Below are 19,176 nucleotides of genomic sequence, written 5' to 3'. Positions count from 1 at the left end.
CTTCTTCCTCCTTTTTTTCTGTCCTTTATTCCATATCTGCACGGCGTCACATTTTAGCTACGGGATTTGGCACTGTTAGTGGTAGAGGGTGGATGGATGCCCTTCCTGTCGCGCAACTACTACCCGCCCCCCCCCCCTCACCCCTATCCCCTCCTCGTCCTGTAACGCACTCGGCACGAAAGTTGTGTACCCCATCTGTCTGAATATAGTTTCACCCCATGTGAAGGCGTGCGGACGTTTTTTAAATACACACATCAAAAAAGTTTTGCATCACCTCGGTTCCGACAGTTTCGGAACCTGTACAGAAAATTGGACTAGAGATCAACATAAACATCATTTCCGTCCTTTTTATTGCTCATGAAAACCACTCATTGCATGTTGTACCACCATACTGCGAGACCTTCAGAGGTGGTGGTCTAGATTGCTGTACGCACCGGTACCTATAATACCCAGTAGCACATCGCCTTGCATTGATGCATGCCTGTATTCGTCGTGGCTTACTATCTACAAGTTTGCAAAGGCACTGTTGGTCCAGATTGTCCCCCTCCTCAACGGCGATTCGGCGTAGATCCCTCAGAGTGGTTGGTGGGTCACATCGTCCATAAACAGTCCTTTTCAATCTGTTCCAGGCATGTTCGATAGGGTTCATGTTTGGAGAACATGCTGGACACTCTAGTCGAGCAATGTGATTATCCTGAAGGAAGTCTTACACAAGATTTGCAGGATCGGGGGTGCGAATTGTCGTCCCTGAAGACAAATGCCTCGCTAATATGCTGCCGATATGATTGCAGTATCGATTGGAGGATGGCATTCACTTATCGTACAGCCGTTACGGCTCCTTCCATGACCACCAGCGGCGTACATCGGCCCCACATAATGCCTTCCCAAAACAGCAGGGAACCTGAACCTTGCTGAACCTGCTGGACACTGTGTCTCACGCGTTCAGCCTGACCGTGTTGCCTCCAAACACGTCTCCGACGATTTTATGGTTGAAGGCATAAGCGACACTCATCGGTGAAGAGAACGTGTAGCCGGCCGTTGTGGCCGAGCGGTTCTTGGCGCCTCAGTCTGGAAACGCGCGACCGATACGGTCGCAGGTTCGCATCCTGCCTCGGGCATGGATGTTTGTGCTGTCCTTAGGTTAGTTAGGTTTAAGTAATTCTAAGTTCTAGGGGACTGATGACCTCAGATGATAAGCCCCATAGTGCTCAGAGCCATTTGAACCATTCGAGCCGTGTACCTCGTTCCTGGTGGAATGACTGGAACTGATCGGCTGTCGGGCCCCCTCCGTCTAATAGGCGCTGCCCATGCATGGTTGTTTACATCTTTGGGCGGGTTTAGTGACATCTCTGAACAGTCAACGGGACTGTGTCTGTGATACAATATCCACAGGCAACGTCTATCTTCAGGAGTTCTGGGAACTGGGGTGATGTAAAACTTTTTTTGATGTGTGTAAATGCGAACCGCTAATTGAGGAGGAACGTGGTTACTATCCCGATATTCACCTAGCCGGACGTGGAAAACTGCCCAAAAGCCACATCCAGTCTGGCCGGTACACCCGTTATCGTCGTTAACCATGTGGGGCTAGCGCGCTTTCCCGAATTCCGGAAGTGGCGTGGTAACGCGCACTGCCATCCAGGCGGGCCCCATTATCAACTGCTCCTGTTTAAATAATACACAAAGAGTGAGTACCAGTTACCACAAGTCTATAAAGTATTGAAAAAATTTAAGCACCTTTCTACTTCCAATATTTAAATTAGATGTACAGTCGCCAATCACGTTTGACATTTATTTCGAATTTTTCGTTCTAACTTTCTCTTATAATACGACGGAATAATCAGCAACCAGCTGCATAAAATAAATTTATTTCCTTAATCGATATCAGACACTTAGTGCTCGTCTCCACAATTTCCCCAATTCTCCTCTCCACCCCACCCCCAACCCCCAGATTTAACTGCATTGTCTAGGTGTAGATAGGTAATTATATGAACCTATTAAGTTTCATACGTAAAATATTGTCATTTGATAAGTTACAGTCCCTACTACAAATACTTCTTTGCAAATCCATTCAGTAAGTTGCAGTCAGTATGTTGCGATCTGTACGCTAGTTTCAATGATTTGCATTGTTGGCTGTATTCAGATGGTCACTAATTTGCTATTTATTGCCAGTAAATTTTTAGTAGTATTTTACAGACTATAGCTTGACTATGCGCTGTTGAATTTAGATGATGTTAGTTAGCTATATACAGTTACATTCAAACAGCTGCTCACCGCTACAATTAGTCCACCTTTTACTGTTGGTACACCTGTTACATTTAGTAGGTTTTTTAACATCTTTGCACAGATTTTTAGTAAGCTGATCATCTATAGTTCTAAGTAGTGAAGCATTTTCAGTTCTAAGTGGTTAGTCACTTCCATTGGCAGGTAGTTAGCAATTTATTAGTGCAGATACTAAACCATCTACAACCCACATGTGATGATATATTTTTGCTGCATGTGGTTATCTATATGTAAACCATGACATATACCGGGTGATCAAAAAGTCAGTATAAATTTGAAAACTTAATAAACCACGGAATAATGTAGATATAGAGGTAAAAACTGACACACATGCTTGGAATGACATGGGGTTTTATTACAACAAAAAAAAAATTGCTAGACACGTGAAAGTTCTCTTGCGCGCGTCGTTTGGTGATGATCGTGTGCTCAGCCGCCACTTTCGTCATGCTTGGCCTCCCAGCTCCCCAGACCTCAGTCTGTGCGATTATTGTCTTTGGGGTTACCTGAAGTCGCAAGTGTATCGTGATCGACCGACATCTCTAGGGATGCTGAAAGACAACATCCGACGCCAATGCCTCACCATAACTCCGGACACGCTCTACAGTGCTGTTCACAACATTATTCCTCGACTACAGCTATTGTTGAGGAATGATGGTGGACATATTGAGCATTTCCTGTAAAGAACATCATCTTTGCTTTGTCTTACTTTGTTATGCTAATTATTGCTATTCTGATCAGATGAAGCGCCATCTGTCGGACATTTTGTGAACTTTTGTATTTTTTTGGTTCTAATAAAACCTCATGTCATTCCAAGCATATGTATCAATTTGTACCTCTCTATCTACATTATTCCGTGATTTATTCAGTTTTCAAATTTATACTGACTTTTTGATCACCCGGTAGATATTCTATTCGTGAAGTTGCAGATGCGCTACTCTATAGTCACAAGTAGTGTTTACGGTTAATAAGCGTTTTAATCATTCGCGGTCAGATAGTCAAACTTATTTTACTTACTTCATACAACTTAGGTGACTGTCGCTAGTTATACACTCCTGGAAATGGAAAAAAGAACACATTGACACCGGTGTGTCAGACCCACCATACTTGCTCCGGACACTGCGAGAGGGCTGTACAAGCAATGATCACACGCACGGCACAGCGGACACACCAGGAACCGCGGTGTTGGCCGTCGAATGGCGCTAGCTGCGCAGCATTTGTGCACCGCCGCCGTCAGTGTCAGCCAGTTTGCCGTGGCATACGGAGCTCCATCGCAGTCTTTAACACTGGTAGCATGCCGCGACAGCGTGGACGTGAACCGTATGTGCAGTTGACGGACTTTGAGCGAGGGCGTATAGTGGGCATGCGGGAGGCCGGGTGGACGTACCGCCGAATTGCTCAACACGTGGGGCGTGAGGTCTCCACAGTACATCGATGTTGTCGCCAGTGGTCGGCGGAAGGTGCACGTGCCCGTCGACCTGGGACCGGACCGCAGCGACGCACGGATGCACGCCAAGACCGTAGGATCCTACGCAGTGCCGTAGGGGACCGCACCGCCACTTCCCACCAAATTAGGGACACTGTTGCTCCTGGGGTATCGGCGAGGACCATTCGCAACCGTCTCCATGAAGCTGGGCTACGGTCCCGCACACCGTTAGGCCGTCTTCCGCTCACGCCCCAACATCGTGCAGCCCGCCTCCAGTGGTGTCGCGACAGGCGTGAATGGAGGGACGAATGAAGACGTGTCGTCTTCAGCGATGAGAGTCGCTTCTGCCTTGGTGCCAATGATGGTCGTATGCGTGTTTGGCGCCGTGCAGGTGAGCGCCACAATCAGGACTGCATACGACCGAGGCACACAGGGCCAACACCCGGCATCATGGTGTGGGGAGCGATCTCCTACACTGGCCGTACACCACTGGTGATCGTCGAGGGGACACTGAATAGTGCACGGTACATCCAAACCGTCATCGAACCCATCGTTCTACCATTCCTAGACCGGCAAGGGAACTTGCTGTTCCAACAGGACAATGCACGTCCGCATGTATCCCGCGCCACCCAACGTGCTCTAGAAGGTGTAAGTCAACTACCCTGGCCAGCAAGATCTCCGGATCTGTCCCCCATTGAGCATGTTTGGGACTGGATGAAGCGTCGTCTCACGCGGTCTGCACGTCCAGCACGAACGCTGGTCCAACTGAGACGCCAGGTGGAAATGGCATGGCAAGCCGTTCCACAGGACTACATCCAGCATCTCTACGATCGTCTCCATGGGAGAATAGCAGCCTGCATTGCTGCGAAAGGTGGATATACACTGTACTAGTGCCGACATTGTGCATGCTCTGTTGCCTGTGTCTATGTGCCTGTGGTTCTGTCAGTGTGATCATGTGATGTATCTGACCCCAGGAATGTGTCAATAAAGTTTCCCCTTCTTGGAACAATGAATTCACGGTGTTCTTATTTCAATTTCCAGGAGTGTATTTACTTCACGAAGCGTATTTAGGAAAATGCATTTTCTGAACTAGTTACTGCGGTATAACAGAAGTATACAACGATGCTCACGTTTCCATCACCTATAATTGTTTTTGACTCTCCGTTTCAGCTACTGACTGGGAATTATTTCTCCATTTACTTCAGCTACTGCTCCTCGCCCCTTGGTGCGTCTCGCGCGCTTTTTGCGCTGTCGTATTTCCTGCTACCACTCTGCTGAAAACCCTTGCACAAGTTCATCAATGTGTTCTAAAACTTATAGTACCATTCACTTGGCATAAAACTTGAAACTTGCGTATATTCCAGTACTGGCTATTTCACTCTAATATAATTGTGTCCACGCTTGTTTTCCGCTATAGTCACTTTCCTGCACTTAACATTAGCCAGTGATTGAGAATTGTCCCTCCACTTAACTCCAGTCATGGGTTCCAGCCCCATGATACGCTTCGCACTTTGCTTTTGCTGACAGATTCCCTGCTAGCTTGCTACTAACTACACAACAGCTGTTTGGAGATAAGTTCCCAAATTTCCCATCCATAACGCCACTTGTCGTTGGTCTTAACTTAATTATTTATCGTTAGTTTTTTATGTATTACTTATTACGTTGCTTATATGCACTTACATTTTTGTTTATACCTTACGACAACTATGGCTTGTAGCGTATGTTTTTACTATATTATCGTACTTTTACCCCCACCCTGATACCAACCTCAAGATACGCATGTCATAAGCTGATTATCTCCAGTTCTAGAATGATCTCTGCACTTGTTTAGCTTCTTCATATCATTTTATCACAGGCACAATGAACCACGTGTAAGCATTTACGACCTCTTGTTGTATTAATGGATTCATTATTGTATTATTTATCGCTCTTGTATTTCTTTAGGACCACGGAAATATGCTGCATGCAGATTATTGTTGGCACTCGCAAATAATGCGATAGTTATAAGTATGCACCATTTTTATCTTTATATTTTTAAAAATTTTCAAGTTTTTCGTCGTTAATGTTAATATACTTACCTAACTTCTACTTATTTGTGGTACATTTTTCTGTATAGCCTTGTGAAAACCGCACTAAGGCCTGAAGCCGGTTAAGGAAATTAAATCTCTTTCATGCAACTGGTTGCTGATAATTTCGATATATACAACTACAGTTGCTGAAAATGGTTACAATACTAAATTTTCTTACAAAGATCAAGTATAATTTCTTGTGGTCTACGTGACAAATAAGATCTTCGCTTCAGAAGTGGTTGCTTGTTCACGTGAAACGTGAACTGCTGACAATGTTCTTTCTATGCACTCGCTGTGTGTAGTCAATAGCGATCGAAGGAGAGGAATTACGTATGGACTGTTAGTGCCTACCGGAGGGCGTTGGTTCAAAGTATCAAGCTCTCGCTGGCACCAGCGCCACCCAGCTAGGAGGTTTCACCATCCTAACTTCTTTGTGGACTTCACTTCTGTAACATATCTTAGCTCCTTGCAAACCAACCACGGCACTCCCTCCGTGTAACGAATTAACTTCCTTTTTATTCACACAAATTTACGTCTTGTGACAAGTTTGTTGCTGTGACCATTACCCGCAGCAAGTATATAAATATCCGTTTTATAAATTGAAACGTCTTTTTATTGCTGCAATATATATTTTTTTATGTGCCAGACAGTTTTCAGGTTTCCATTAAGGCATCTTTGGTGGATTTAATATCGAATACATAGTTTTGTTTTTATGTGCGCTACTTATGGAACAGAAAACAGATCACGTCATAACCTTTTCATTACTGGGTGTGTCAAAATTTATAAGTAAAGTGAACGTGCTACCTTTGATTTAGGACAAGATGAGAGAAAAACTAGATTTTGGTCCAAAAAGCAAAACCGATAACTGAAAGTAATGTTTTTTAAATGTAAAAATTATAACGTGAACTTCTTTCAAACCTAAAACATAAAAACAAAACTGTATTATTCCAGATAAAATTTCTGACAAAACCAGGGATACAATGGGAAAAAATAGGAGGGGGCTTTTAACCCTGACCTTAAACGTATTGTGAAAATAACAAAATATTGTGGGACTTTGAAGGTATTTATAGGAAGGAGGTATTTTTTCCCATTTTATTTCCGGTTTTGTTAAAGAAAAGTGTCGTATGATATGATTATTTCTCTGTATTTTAATTTTAGAATTGGGTATTGTTCTCCCTTTATAAATTTTTGTCTGTATGCTAGTTGGTCTTTTTTAAGATTTCTCGCGACAATATAATACGTTGATGAAATATTTTTAACCAATGTGTTGAAGTGTAGATTCATACCATATCTCTTTATTAATTTTCAGCTCTATGATAATTGGAATTTTAATTTCATTTTGTGATTGTGTAGACTTTCGGATGACATATTTTTTTAACCAATGTGTAACAGTTTAGTTGTATACCATGTTTCTTCATAAAAATTTTTGGTTAGATTGTAACATATGCATAAAATTTTAGATGTTTTGCATCTACATATTTTAACATCCTTTTTATTTTTCTTCACTCCAAACAATTATATTTCCTTCGTATTAATTTCATTTAATGCGTATTTTCGTCAGATATGGATTGACTGATTTTAATATCATAGATTACTCTGTTGCTTGTGTTTTACATGCTTACATTTTTTCACTTGATTGTAAAAGATTGTATATTCTCACATTCATCAATCCTGTTTATCTTTTACGTCATATTTCATGTTATTGGTGTTTTTATGTAATAACAAGTGTACAACTCTTAATACTTCAGTTTTCTTAATCTGATTATCACAGAAGTATTTAATCGCAACTCCTTTGGATTCGGTCAGGATTGTCATCTTTGACTTTGAATTTCTTTGACTTGTATTGCTGTACATCACATTTTGTCCTTGTGTCAATATGCCATCATATTTTAATCTTATAACAATTTATGATCTTCCTTCGCAGTTACGGTTTTCTGTGGTAACTTACGTTTAAGCATGTATGACATGTGATAGATTTGTGATAATTTTTGTGAGTATTTTGATCGATTTAACGGTGTTTCTTCTTTTTTCTTAAATCGCATTGTCACATTGTCCGCTTTTTTATACTGTACAGCTGCCGTTGATGATGGTTTTAGAACCGAAACCGGTAGCAAAATAAAAAATAGCATTATTACAGACAGTGCTGTGTTATGCATTTTTTAAAATTTGTACAAGCTGTTGACGATCGCCTAAGCAAGATGTTTGGTTTCTTATCCCTAATACTTCAGAATTATGATACTCACCAGGATAGTTGAGGGTGTTAAAGCACTCACTCCTAGCACACGGGGAGTCCCGCCGGCGAATTAACGACGGGGGCCGGTATGCCGGCTGGACTGGACGTGGGTTTTAGGCGGTTTCCCACATTCTGCTACGTAAATACAGAACTAGTACCAACGTTACAGACACACGCTACGTCAACATTTACAAAACGTAGTCACACTTGAACATAAGAGTTCACCTAGACACAAACAGATTACGTACACAGGTTCCGTCGCAGGGGAAGTGGTGCCATCAGGAAGAGCATCCGGCCGCCAATTACCACTAGCACTGCCAAAGCCGATATAACATTGCGATCAGGTAGAGATATGGGAAAAGGCGATAAAGAAGACCTTCAGTGAGTGTACGATATTGCAGTGCTTGTGTTATCCAGAAATACGATGCAAAGTTCCGGCGACTGCAGCCGTTATGAAATACATTAAATGTATTCGTAGTTACGAATATAGACAACCATTAACTGTACAGTGGAATGGCAACGGTGAAAATTTGTGCCGGACCAAGACTCGAACCCAGATTTCCCGAGTATCGCGGGAGGTCGCCTTACCTTTTGACTATCCGAGCCCGATTCACGGCCAGACCCAAACTTCCATATGTCGTCTGCTATGTATCTAAATCCTGTACTCGTACATCCATTATGCATATTGCTGTACAGGAGAGGCAGTTTACTTGAAAGTAGCTTTCCCAGTGTCAGCGAATAAATACGATACTGCAGTGCTTGTGTTATTCAGAAACTTACAACATTTGGAAGCTTGGGTCTGGCCGTGAGTTTGCTCGGGTAGCCTAATTGTAAGGCGACCGCTCGCAATAAGTGGGAAATCCGGGTTTGCGTCCCGCCTCGACATTAATTTTCGCTATCGTTTAGTATAGCTAGTGGTTGTTCATATTCGCAACTGTGAATGCATTTAATCTATTTCAGTGAATGTATTCCACTCAACATTGTTAAAGGCCTGTTGCGTAGATAGAGTAGTGCAATCGGGTGAAAGGAATTTTTTTTATTTCCTCTTCGGTTCAAGCTCGAGAAAATCACGTAGATGAAATTTCTGGTTTCTGCAGTACTACAGGAAGACCGAATTTATATTTATTTATGAGGTAAGAATGTGATAAAACCCCAGCTACTAAAATGAAAATGGAGGTGTTCAAATTGTAGTAACCGGAAACGGAAAAGGTAGGAGTTAGAAGAAAGTGTTGTGTGTCATTTCCAATAGGAAGGAATGGACAGTTAACAGGAAATATCCGAAAATGTTAACCGATGTTTCAAAGAAAATGAGCTACGATTTAGTTGTGATGAGGCATACGTTTCAGTACTTCTGTCCACTAGCTATAAAAATAGCCTGCTCGAATACTTAAACACAAGAAGATTAATTGGAAAATCCGCAGTCTAGAATTAATAAGGCGCCTTAATATAGCTTCATTGGCAGTACGCATGATTACTGCTATAGGTGATTTAAAAATGACGAAAATCATGCAAATACTTCTCGGGTTTGCCGCAAGATAACATAGTATAAGTCTCACAGTTCTTAGCCACAGCAACGCGCGGCATCACAGTCATAGCCCACGACGCGCGCACGGAAGCCCTCTGTTCGGCTCCCGGCAGGGGGCACTGTTGAGCTGTATTTTCGTCCAACAGTAAGAGCTTTCCCGTGTATGTTCAACATTTTCAGGTGGTTCCAGTAGTTATTTCTGCAAGACGCGTTTCATGACATTCCTGAGGCGGCGTCCAGATTTATCAGAGCCACTAGCAGGTATCACAGATGCACGGGAAAGCTCTTACTGGTGGACGAAAATAGAGCTCAACAAAGGGCTTCTGCGCGCGCGTCGTAGCCAATGTCTGTGATCCTTCGCGTTGCTGTGGCTAAAAACTGAAGTAAATCTCTGCAACGCTCCGCGACCAAGTATAAGAGCTCTTCCGTGAATGTGTGATTCTTCTCGTGGTCCCAATAAATTCGGATGCCGCCGCTTGAGTATTGTTAGCTGCGCTTTACAGCAGCAACTTTCATAACCAACTGAAGATCCCCAAAAGTTGTTTTGAAGAAATCTTACCAGGCGGCAAACCCCAGAAATTTATTTGCAACAGGTCCTCCAGGCACGCTTGAAAAGCACAAGAAGGAACTAGTTTCCGAATATTGCCATTCACTAATGAGTTATGGAATCATTTTTTGCGGAAACTCAGCCTACAAGTATTTTCAAAGTAGAGATGCATCCTATAATCATTATAACTGGTTTTAGTTCTACAATACCGTAGAAAGTGTACTGGTATTTTGGCAACTACTGAAGAAAATAATAATGTCTTTTGTCACTGCTGTATTTCACTTTCTCGGAAAATAGAGAAAACATGCATAGTAATTCTAGGACAGAAAATAACATCTAGAAAGATATCAAGGCTTATCACTAGTGCTGAAAGGGGACAGTTACACGAATATGGTGTACATGTATCCAAGGATACGTAAGGTGATGCGGTTTAAGATTGAATTAAATCTTTCTACTCAGTTGAAGAGTATCTTCACAGAACTTATTGAACTCAATGTCCTACATTATTTTATATCTAACATTACCATTGTAAAACAGGATGTTTCCAAAGACATTCATCCGATTTCACAAGACTATACCTTCTCGTGTATGCAGATAGAAACTTGGGTTAAATTTTAACTTATACATAGGACTACGAAATTTTTATTTTCAAAAGAACCATCCGCTTTTATAAGGACCTATCTTATGCAAACATTCAAGTAAAACGTTGAGTTACCTTTTCAAATAACGTTTAGGATCAAAGTTTACGTTTACCTTTCAGAAGTGTACAGTGTGCCCTCCAGTGCATGCACGATTAGCATCTAGACGATAGCTTAAGGCTGCAGAGTCTCCCGGCAGTCAAATTGAATAGAATGTTGGTCTTACAGACGCGTCAAGTGGTTAAAATGCTACGAAGTTTCGATCAAGGAATCTATGGCCATTGTCAAGTGGAATGACAGCTGATGGGCTATTGATACGCCTCTAGCTGCCGGCTCTGACATCAATGGTGCTCACGGCATGCGATCACACGTTGACCCCAAGTTCGGTGCGCCCGCTTCTACCTCGTTATTATTCCATCACACGGCGCGTTGAGCTGCAAACCGCCATCTCCCTTAAGGTATTGTTGGTGATTTTTAATTCAATGGCTTCTTTAATTACACAGCTCCAGAAGTCGTTAGTGCGGGCCACGACAGATGTTTCGTCAAATTTGATCCAGTGACAGTTTTCCAGAGCACACTTAGCTAAAGCGAATTTTTTGGGGTAGCGTAGACAATAAAAGTTCTCACTGTTGAACCTTTTTCAAAGACCCAGTAGGATAACGTTTCATATTGATAAGTAATTTAATTGTAATGCATTTAAATGGGTAATCTGGTCAAAAATATCTGGACACCCCTATATAATGTGAAATACGCCATTAGATGTCACGAGAGGTGGACCCACGAGTATAAAAGGAAGTGGGGAGTACTGCGTTCTCAGTAGAGAAGCAGTCACATCAAACTGAGTCGGTCAGGAGACTCAGTGACTCCTGCGTTGTTCTACAGTGCGCATTGTTTGTTCGACTAAGACTGCCCACTCTCACAAGATATCTTGTACAGCCCAGATGTTCTGAGACCTGCCACATCTTGAATTGGTCTCATTAAATGCCAGATATTTTACTGAGGACTGAAGATCGATTTTATTTTGTGTCTTTCCTGCAGGCGGATTGTCTTGCCCAACACGGAGCCACAGAACAACAAAAAAGCAAGTTGCTTATCCTTGTCTTACTGCGATTCTTGTTTGAGATCACTTCATTTATTTGGTGATCGTTGTCGCTGTTGTTCCCGAAGATCTATCGTAGATGGCTTGGCGCGTGGGACATGTTACTGGCGTCTGATATCGTTCGTGTTTGATGTGACAATGTTTGCAACACAGTGCGCTTCTGTGCCGGATGATGACGGCTCATGGCGAGCAGGTACTGATCGGTGAAAGTAGTTTTTCTGGAGATTCTGTAGCCAAGGCATTCATTTAGTTTGTGGCAGGCGAGGAAGTCGAGGAAGGGCAATGCAAAGTCTTTTTCTACTTCCGTATCGAATTGGATTTTACTGTCAATGCTGTTCAGATATATCAAGACTATCGTCAACGTATAGGAAGAAACAACTAGGCTTTAATGGTGGTGTGTCTCAGTCAACATCTAGACGATTGTCAAACTCGTCCCATAATTTTGTGAGTATTTCTTTATTCCCGTAGTCACTGCGGTTACTATGTGGTGCCGCAGTACACCAAACATTTTTGCGAAGGAAGGAGCACAGACAGTCTTTCACGAACACCCACATAAAAAACTGTGGTTTCGTCCGAAGAGCGAGGTACCGTGGCGAGGTTGGCACCTAGGGCCGTAACCCCAAGTAAACATAGTGACTGGTGGAAGCAACAACAAAAGAGAGACGGGGGCGTAGACACCCCCAGAAGAGTTTCCATACACCACCGCACCAGCTCGCTTACTTACGTTACAGCGGACTGTCGCTCAGTCAGTCAGCAATCATCGTCGAAGACGACGGCATCGTCTCTCTACCGAGACACCAGTGAGAACACTGTATTACATAGAATTCTGCATAAATTCTTTTTATCAGTTGTTCCCTGCGAGAAGAGACTAGTATCTTGTTCTGTATCAAGCAACACGTAAATGTACATGGACAGTAATAAATACTCGCTACATTCCTGTGGACAAAGATGGCAACAAAGCTAGGTATTTCACCTTGTTCATGTGAACCGACCTCTCCACGAGTAAAGCTAAGAATCCACCACTGTACCGACGGGTGTTACTTCGTCCAGTACAGCAAAAATAACTTGTGATCAGTCGACCTTGGATAGCAATGGTGTATTGCGAGATTCAACGTTGAGACTGCTCATTGTTAAAAAATGCTTCTACATGCAGTTGCCAGTGAGGTGGTGGTCCATCATGCTGAGAAATGAAATTGAATATGTTCTCGCCGTTGTGGAAAAGGCTGCTGTTGAGTATTGTATTAGCTAGCATGCGAGCTTGCGAGGTAGCTTTGCGAGGGAAACCCTACAGGAAACCGCACGAGTTTATAACTGACACCAAGATAAACTAATAGTTTCCATGCTTAATTTAAAGTTCAACCGGGGTTTCTACTGTCATCCACGTGGAAGATAGTAATCCGCTGAATCTTTTGGAAAGATCCTATACGCTAAGCTTTCATAGTATTAAGTAATTTCATTGTAATGCATTTAGATACACTATCTGGTCAAGAGTGTCCGGTAATCCATATGTAATGCGGAATACACCATTAGATGTCGCGAGAAGCGGGCCTACCAGTACACATGGAGGCGGGTGCTACTGTGTTGTCAGTAGAAAGCCAGTAACAACAGACTGGGTTGGCCAGGAGTGCTCAGTGACATAGAACGTGGACTACTCATTGGATGTCATCCGACTATCAAATGCAGCAGAGACATTTCAACCCTCCTAAATCTGCACAAATCGATAGTTGGCGATGCGACTGTGAAGTGGAGACGTGAAGGAACAACCACAGCTAAATGAAGACCAGACAGATCAAATGTACTGACGGACAGGGACTGTCGAGTGCTGCAGAGGGTGGCTGAAAAAGAAAATGCATGAAATTGTCGGCAGGAATCACTCGTAAGTTTCAAAGTGCTACCAGTAGTTCGGCTAGAACAATGACTGTACGTAGGAAGTTAAAAAGAGTGGAATACAATGGTCGAGCAGCTGCTCATGAACCACTCATTTCTGTAGTCAGCGCTAAACGACGTTTGAGGAGGTGCAAAGGGGAACGCCACTGGACAGTGGAGGACTGGAAACGAGTGATCTGGAGTGATCAATCACGTTGTATCGTGTAACAATCCGATGGAAAGGTTTGGGTTAGGCGAAATCTTGGGGAAAATTCCAGAATGAGATTTTCACTCTGCAGCGGAGTGTGCGCTGATATGAAACTTCCTGGCAGATTAAAACTGTGTGCCCGACCGAGACTCGAACTCGAGACCTTTGCCTTTCGCGGGCAAGTGCTCTACCATCTGTTTGGAAGGTAGGAGACGAGATACTGGCAGAAGTGAAGCTGTGAGTACCGGGCGTGAGTCGTGCTTCGGTAGCTCAGATGGTAGAGCACTTGCCCGCGAAAGGCAAAGGTCCCGAGTTCGAGTCTCGGTCGGGCACACAGTTTTAATCTGCCAGGAAGTTTCATATCAGCGCACACTCCGCTGCAGAGTGAAAATCTCATTCTGGAAACATCCCCCAGGCTGTGGCTAAGCCATGTCTCCGCAATATCCTTTCTTTCAGGAGTGCTGGTTCTGCAAGGTTCGCAGGAGAGCTTCTGTAAAGTTTGGAAGGTAGGAGACGAGATACTGGCAGAAGTGAAGCTGTGAGTACCGGGCGTGAGTCGTGCTTCGGTAGCTCAGATGGTAGAGCATTTGCCCGCGAAAGGCAAAGGTCCCGAGTTCGAGTCTCGGTCGGGCACACAGTTTTAATCTGCCAGGAAGTTTCATATTTGGGGAACATTGCTTGCCATCGCGTGTAATGCCAACATTGCAGTATGAAAGAGGCGGTGTTACAGTATGGGTGTGACTTTGGTAGTTTGGGTGTGGTCTCATTATCGCAATTAAGAAAACCCTAAAAGCCGAAGAACAATGACACGTTTAAAGAATTGCGTGCTGTGTAGAGCATGTGAACTGTTCGGAGACGATGACTGGGATTATCATCTTGCCATTTCACGCTGTCATTAAGTAGGATCTGCAAGGGAACGATTTAGGGATAATATCATTCCTGATATGGAGTAGCCTGCCCAGAGTTCTTACCTGAAACCAACATCAGACGTGGCACTGTGTTGTCACAACACTGCGCACACTCACACTGACAATTAAAAATTTACACAATTGAGAATGATAATTAAGAAACATAATTATTTGGGAAACATGTTAATTCATGCAGGATTTTGTTGTAATAAGAAAGCTAAAAGCAGCATAACGATCAGAGTATACTGACTGGAGTATACAGACTGGATAGGAGTATACAGACTGGAGTAAGCCTATCAGAATTGACTAAGAGGGGACTGCAGCGCATTCGGGGGCTGGTGTGGTCGGCGGCAACCAGAATCACCAGTAAGCATTGTGGGAGAAGCCAGCAGGGCCTGGAAAGTGTAGGAGCCGGCACAGGAATACAGAGAAAGGACCAGACGTAAACGTTAAGACGCAGTTCTAGGGGGCGGACACCTTTTCACTTTGGTTCCTGAGGACGAGACCATCGTCAGACCCAACCCGAAAGGAAAAATAGTCGACTATTCATTTTATTGTGGCGGACAACAGAGAAGTCCTCGTATTTATTAAAGCAATGTTTAGAGTTTGTATCCGTATACGTAAATCGTAGAGAATGATGTAATTACAACCATAATGAATATTGGGTAACTGACGTCACTGCCACCAAGAATCGTGAACAGTGGGGAGAATCACCAGTGTTAGAAGAGACGCGGCTCGTCGGTTGGAAAGGACAGATGTGCGCCAAGGGTCGCTCTGCTTTGATTGCTCAAGAAGCTTTACTAATGCGCGTTCTTGTACTGTGCTAGTAACGTTATTTAACTAAAGTATCGCAGGAAGTGTACATTAAGAACGTGTTTGAGTTATATTTCTGCTGGTGATAAACTGTTGAGGTTTAGACCCTGGTGAGCGAAGCTTAGTGAGTGTGTGACACATCAATCCTGTTTGTGAAGGTAGGCTGTATTCCGTATACTGGTAAGCTGTTAACTATGCCAGTTTTGTGATATTGTCGTGACCGATGACCCTTTAGTCACGACTAGCAATTTGTGGAATTCGTTGATCTGCAGGATACCAGATTACTTATTTACGACTTTCATAACTATCGTTGCGTGATGTGAGAAATCTCACGTGGCAAAGAGCATTAATTGGATCTTTCCAATATAGATTAACTGCGTTGTGGTATTCACAAAGCATAAACTCTTACCTGAGTGAAATTTCGTGTGTGGATTTTGTACCACTAGCAACGACACACTCGCGTTTGAACAAGCTGATGGTGCTCTATCTTTCAAATTGTTTCGATGTAATGACGAATGTCCAACCACTTAATTTGAGGTCACTGGGACTCCACAGTACAACCGAAGTCTACCAGAATTAGTTTTCCTTTACTAGCAGCTGTATTGATATTCCCCAGGTGTGTTGTTTTAAAAACTTAATTAGGCAGAATTGGGGCGTAGGGTACTGATAACTATACTTGATGTAAGGTCAGGTGGGTTTCATTGGTTGGAACAGCGCGAATTACCTGCAGGGATGCAGCACTGACAGCTAGGTCAGTACCAACATAGTGTCGCGGACCCGTGTAAACTGCCGTCTAACGGAGAGTTATGTCCAACTGTACATTGTCCCGCAGGGTTAGCCATTCCATATTGTGTCAGAGTTCGCCAATGTAAATTTAATGTGTTCAGAACCAACGCAATTGTTAGATTCACACTGTAAATTAGTCTGACCGTGAGGGGATATCGGAAATGTTACAAATGGAACACCTTTGGGATGAGTTAGGACGTCGACTTTGCTCCAGACCGCAGTGTTTAACTTCACTACCAACTCTGGATTCGTATCATGAAGAATAGTGGACTGCCATTTCTGCAAAAGCATTCAGATACCTGTGTGATCTTAGGCTTTCCCGACGCATCAACCGTCTGTACTGTTGTCGTGTATCCGCCCGCGTGCAGTCGTTTTCGTAACACGATATATCGACAGGGTACCTTGCCGTCGTCTTCAGGGCTACCTATAGAATGAGCGTCTTTGCTGCATTAGGCCTCCTTTACACTCCCATCCTCCTCTGCCGGTCGCACGGCGCGACAAGTGGAGTGGTGGCGCCGCACCAGATGCTGGACGCGAACTCTGAGCCCTCAGTACTCCTGCGGTTTCCGTCGAAAGGGAAAGTCGCTCTCGGCCGACGCTGTGATTTTAGTTGGCCGAGTGCTGAGTTCCAAGCTTTGCTGACAGTGGACCCAGAGTCTCTACTCATTAGCCCGTCACCCACTCGTATTTCTTTTATGGTTCAAATGGCTCTGAGCACTATGCGACTTAACTTCTGAGGTCATCAGTCGCCTAGAACTTAGAACTAATTAAACCTAACTAACCTAAGGACATCACACACATCCATGCCCGAGGCAGCATCCGCACCTGCGACCGTAGCGGTCGCTCGGTTCCAGACTGTAGCGCCTAGAACCGCACGGCCACTCCGGCCGGCTATTTCTTTTATAACACAGTCACAAAACCACGAGTACTGTCTCAGCACTTCCGTTTCTTTACTTCATGGAGTCCACTACAGCCATGCAGTGTTCCGTGACTGCAGATTCTGTTAGCTGCTTAAGTTCGGTGTGTCTTCTGCGTTCCTTGAATCTTTTTCCGATTGTTTACACAGTCTCCTCGATATACGTCTTACCGTATCTTCATGGAATGCGGCAAACACTTGATTTATAGAGCCCCAAGCCCTGTTTCACAGTAGCTATTAGGGCACACGTTTCTGGGGGTGGAAGGAAAACATTTAATTTTTACGTCGAGCAAGGATTCTACCGATATTCTTCGTTACTTTGCCGGCGTACAGCATATACGCCATTGTCTTCTCCTCCTCGTCGTTTTCTGTCCGCTGGGCTTCTACTTTCTGCCTGAAAGCATGTCTGTTTGTTGAAGAAGTGCTTAAGGCCGTCGAGCTCCACTGGTAGGCTTTCTTCGTCCCATATTGTTCGGTCCCTGTGTACCATTTTACATAGCATACCTCCACGCTGAAAAGGATGATGGCAGCTGGCAGTGTGGAAATACCGGGTGATCAAAAAGTCAGTATAAATTTGAGAACTTAATATACCATGGCATAATGTAGATAGAGAGGTAAAAATTGACACACATGCTTGGAATGACATAGGGTTTTACTAGAACCAAAAAAAAAGAAAAAGTATTGCTAGACGCGTGAAAGATCTCTTGCGCGCGTCGTTTGGTGATGATCGTGTGCTCAGCCGCCACCACTTTCGTCATGCTTGGTCTCCCAGCTCCCCAGACCTCAGTCTGTGCGATTATTGTCTTTGGGGTTACCTGAAATCGCAAGTGTATCGTGATCGACCGACATCTTTAGGGATGCTGAAAGACAACATCCGACGCCAATGCCTCACCGTAACTCCGGACATGCTTTACAATGCTGTTCACAACATTATTCCTCGACTACAGCTATTGTTGAGGAATGATGGTGGACATATTGAGCATTTCCTGTAAAGAACATCATCTTTGCTTTGTCTTACTTTGTTATGCTAATTATTGCTATCTGATCAGATGAAGCTCCATCTGTCGGACATTTTTTGAAAAAAAAAAATGGTTCAAATGGCTCTGAGCACTATGGGACTTAACATCTCAGGTCATCAGTCCCCTAGAACTTAGAACTACTTAAATCTAACTAACCTAAGGACATCACACACATCCATGCCCGAGGCAGGATTCGAACCTGCTTCCGTAGCGGTCGCGCGGTTCCAGACTGAAGCGCCTAGAACCGCTCGGCCACCAGCGGCCGGCCATTTTTTGAAGGTTTGTATTTTTTGGTTCTAATAAACCCCCTTGTCATTCCAAGCAAGTGTGTCAATTTGTACCTCTCTATCTACATTATTCCGTGATTTATTCAGTTTTCAAATTTATACTGACTTTTTGATCACCCGGTACAAATCATTGTACGTGGTTATCCTGTACACAGTGTGTTATAAACTGCCGTTGATGTCGCTATTTACTAAGACTTCCAAAAAAGGGAGTTCGCCATTCTGTTCCACTTTCATAGTGAATTTTGCACTAACAAATGGTTCAAATGGCTCTGAGCACTATGGAACTTAACATCTGAGGTCATCAGTCACCTAGAACTTAGAACTACTTAAACCTAACTAACCTAAGGACATCACACACATCCATGCCCGAGGCACGATTCGAACCTGTGACCGTAGCGGTCGCGCGGTTCCGGACCGAAGCGCCTAGAACCGCTCGGCCACACCTGGCACTAACATGCAACAGACGATGGAGGAATTCCTGAAGTCTTTCACTCCCATGTGGCCACACCACAAATGTGTCATCAATATATCTGAAAGAAGCATGTAGGCTTAGAGATTA

At 43.7% G+C, this 19,176-nt stretch overlaps 1 protein-coding gene across 1 annotated transcript in view; it reads right to left on the bottom strand.

Annotated features, from left to right (window-relative positions):
• The window catches only part of LOC124556230 (relaxin receptor 1-like), a 370,951-nt gene that overhangs the window by 112,740 nt on the left and 239,035 nt on the right, over nt 1-19,176 (bottom strand). The window lies entirely within an intron of this gene.

The sequence above is a fragment of the Schistocerca americana genome, chromosome X (genome assembly GCF_021461395.2).
Source record: "Schistocerca americana isolate TAMUIC-IGC-003095 chromosome X, iqSchAmer2.1, whole genome shotgun sequence".
Lineage (NCBI taxonomy): Eukaryota > Metazoa > Arthropoda > Insecta > Orthoptera > Acrididae > Schistocerca > Schistocerca americana.
This window is presented reverse-complemented; position numbering and strand designations above follow the sequence as displayed.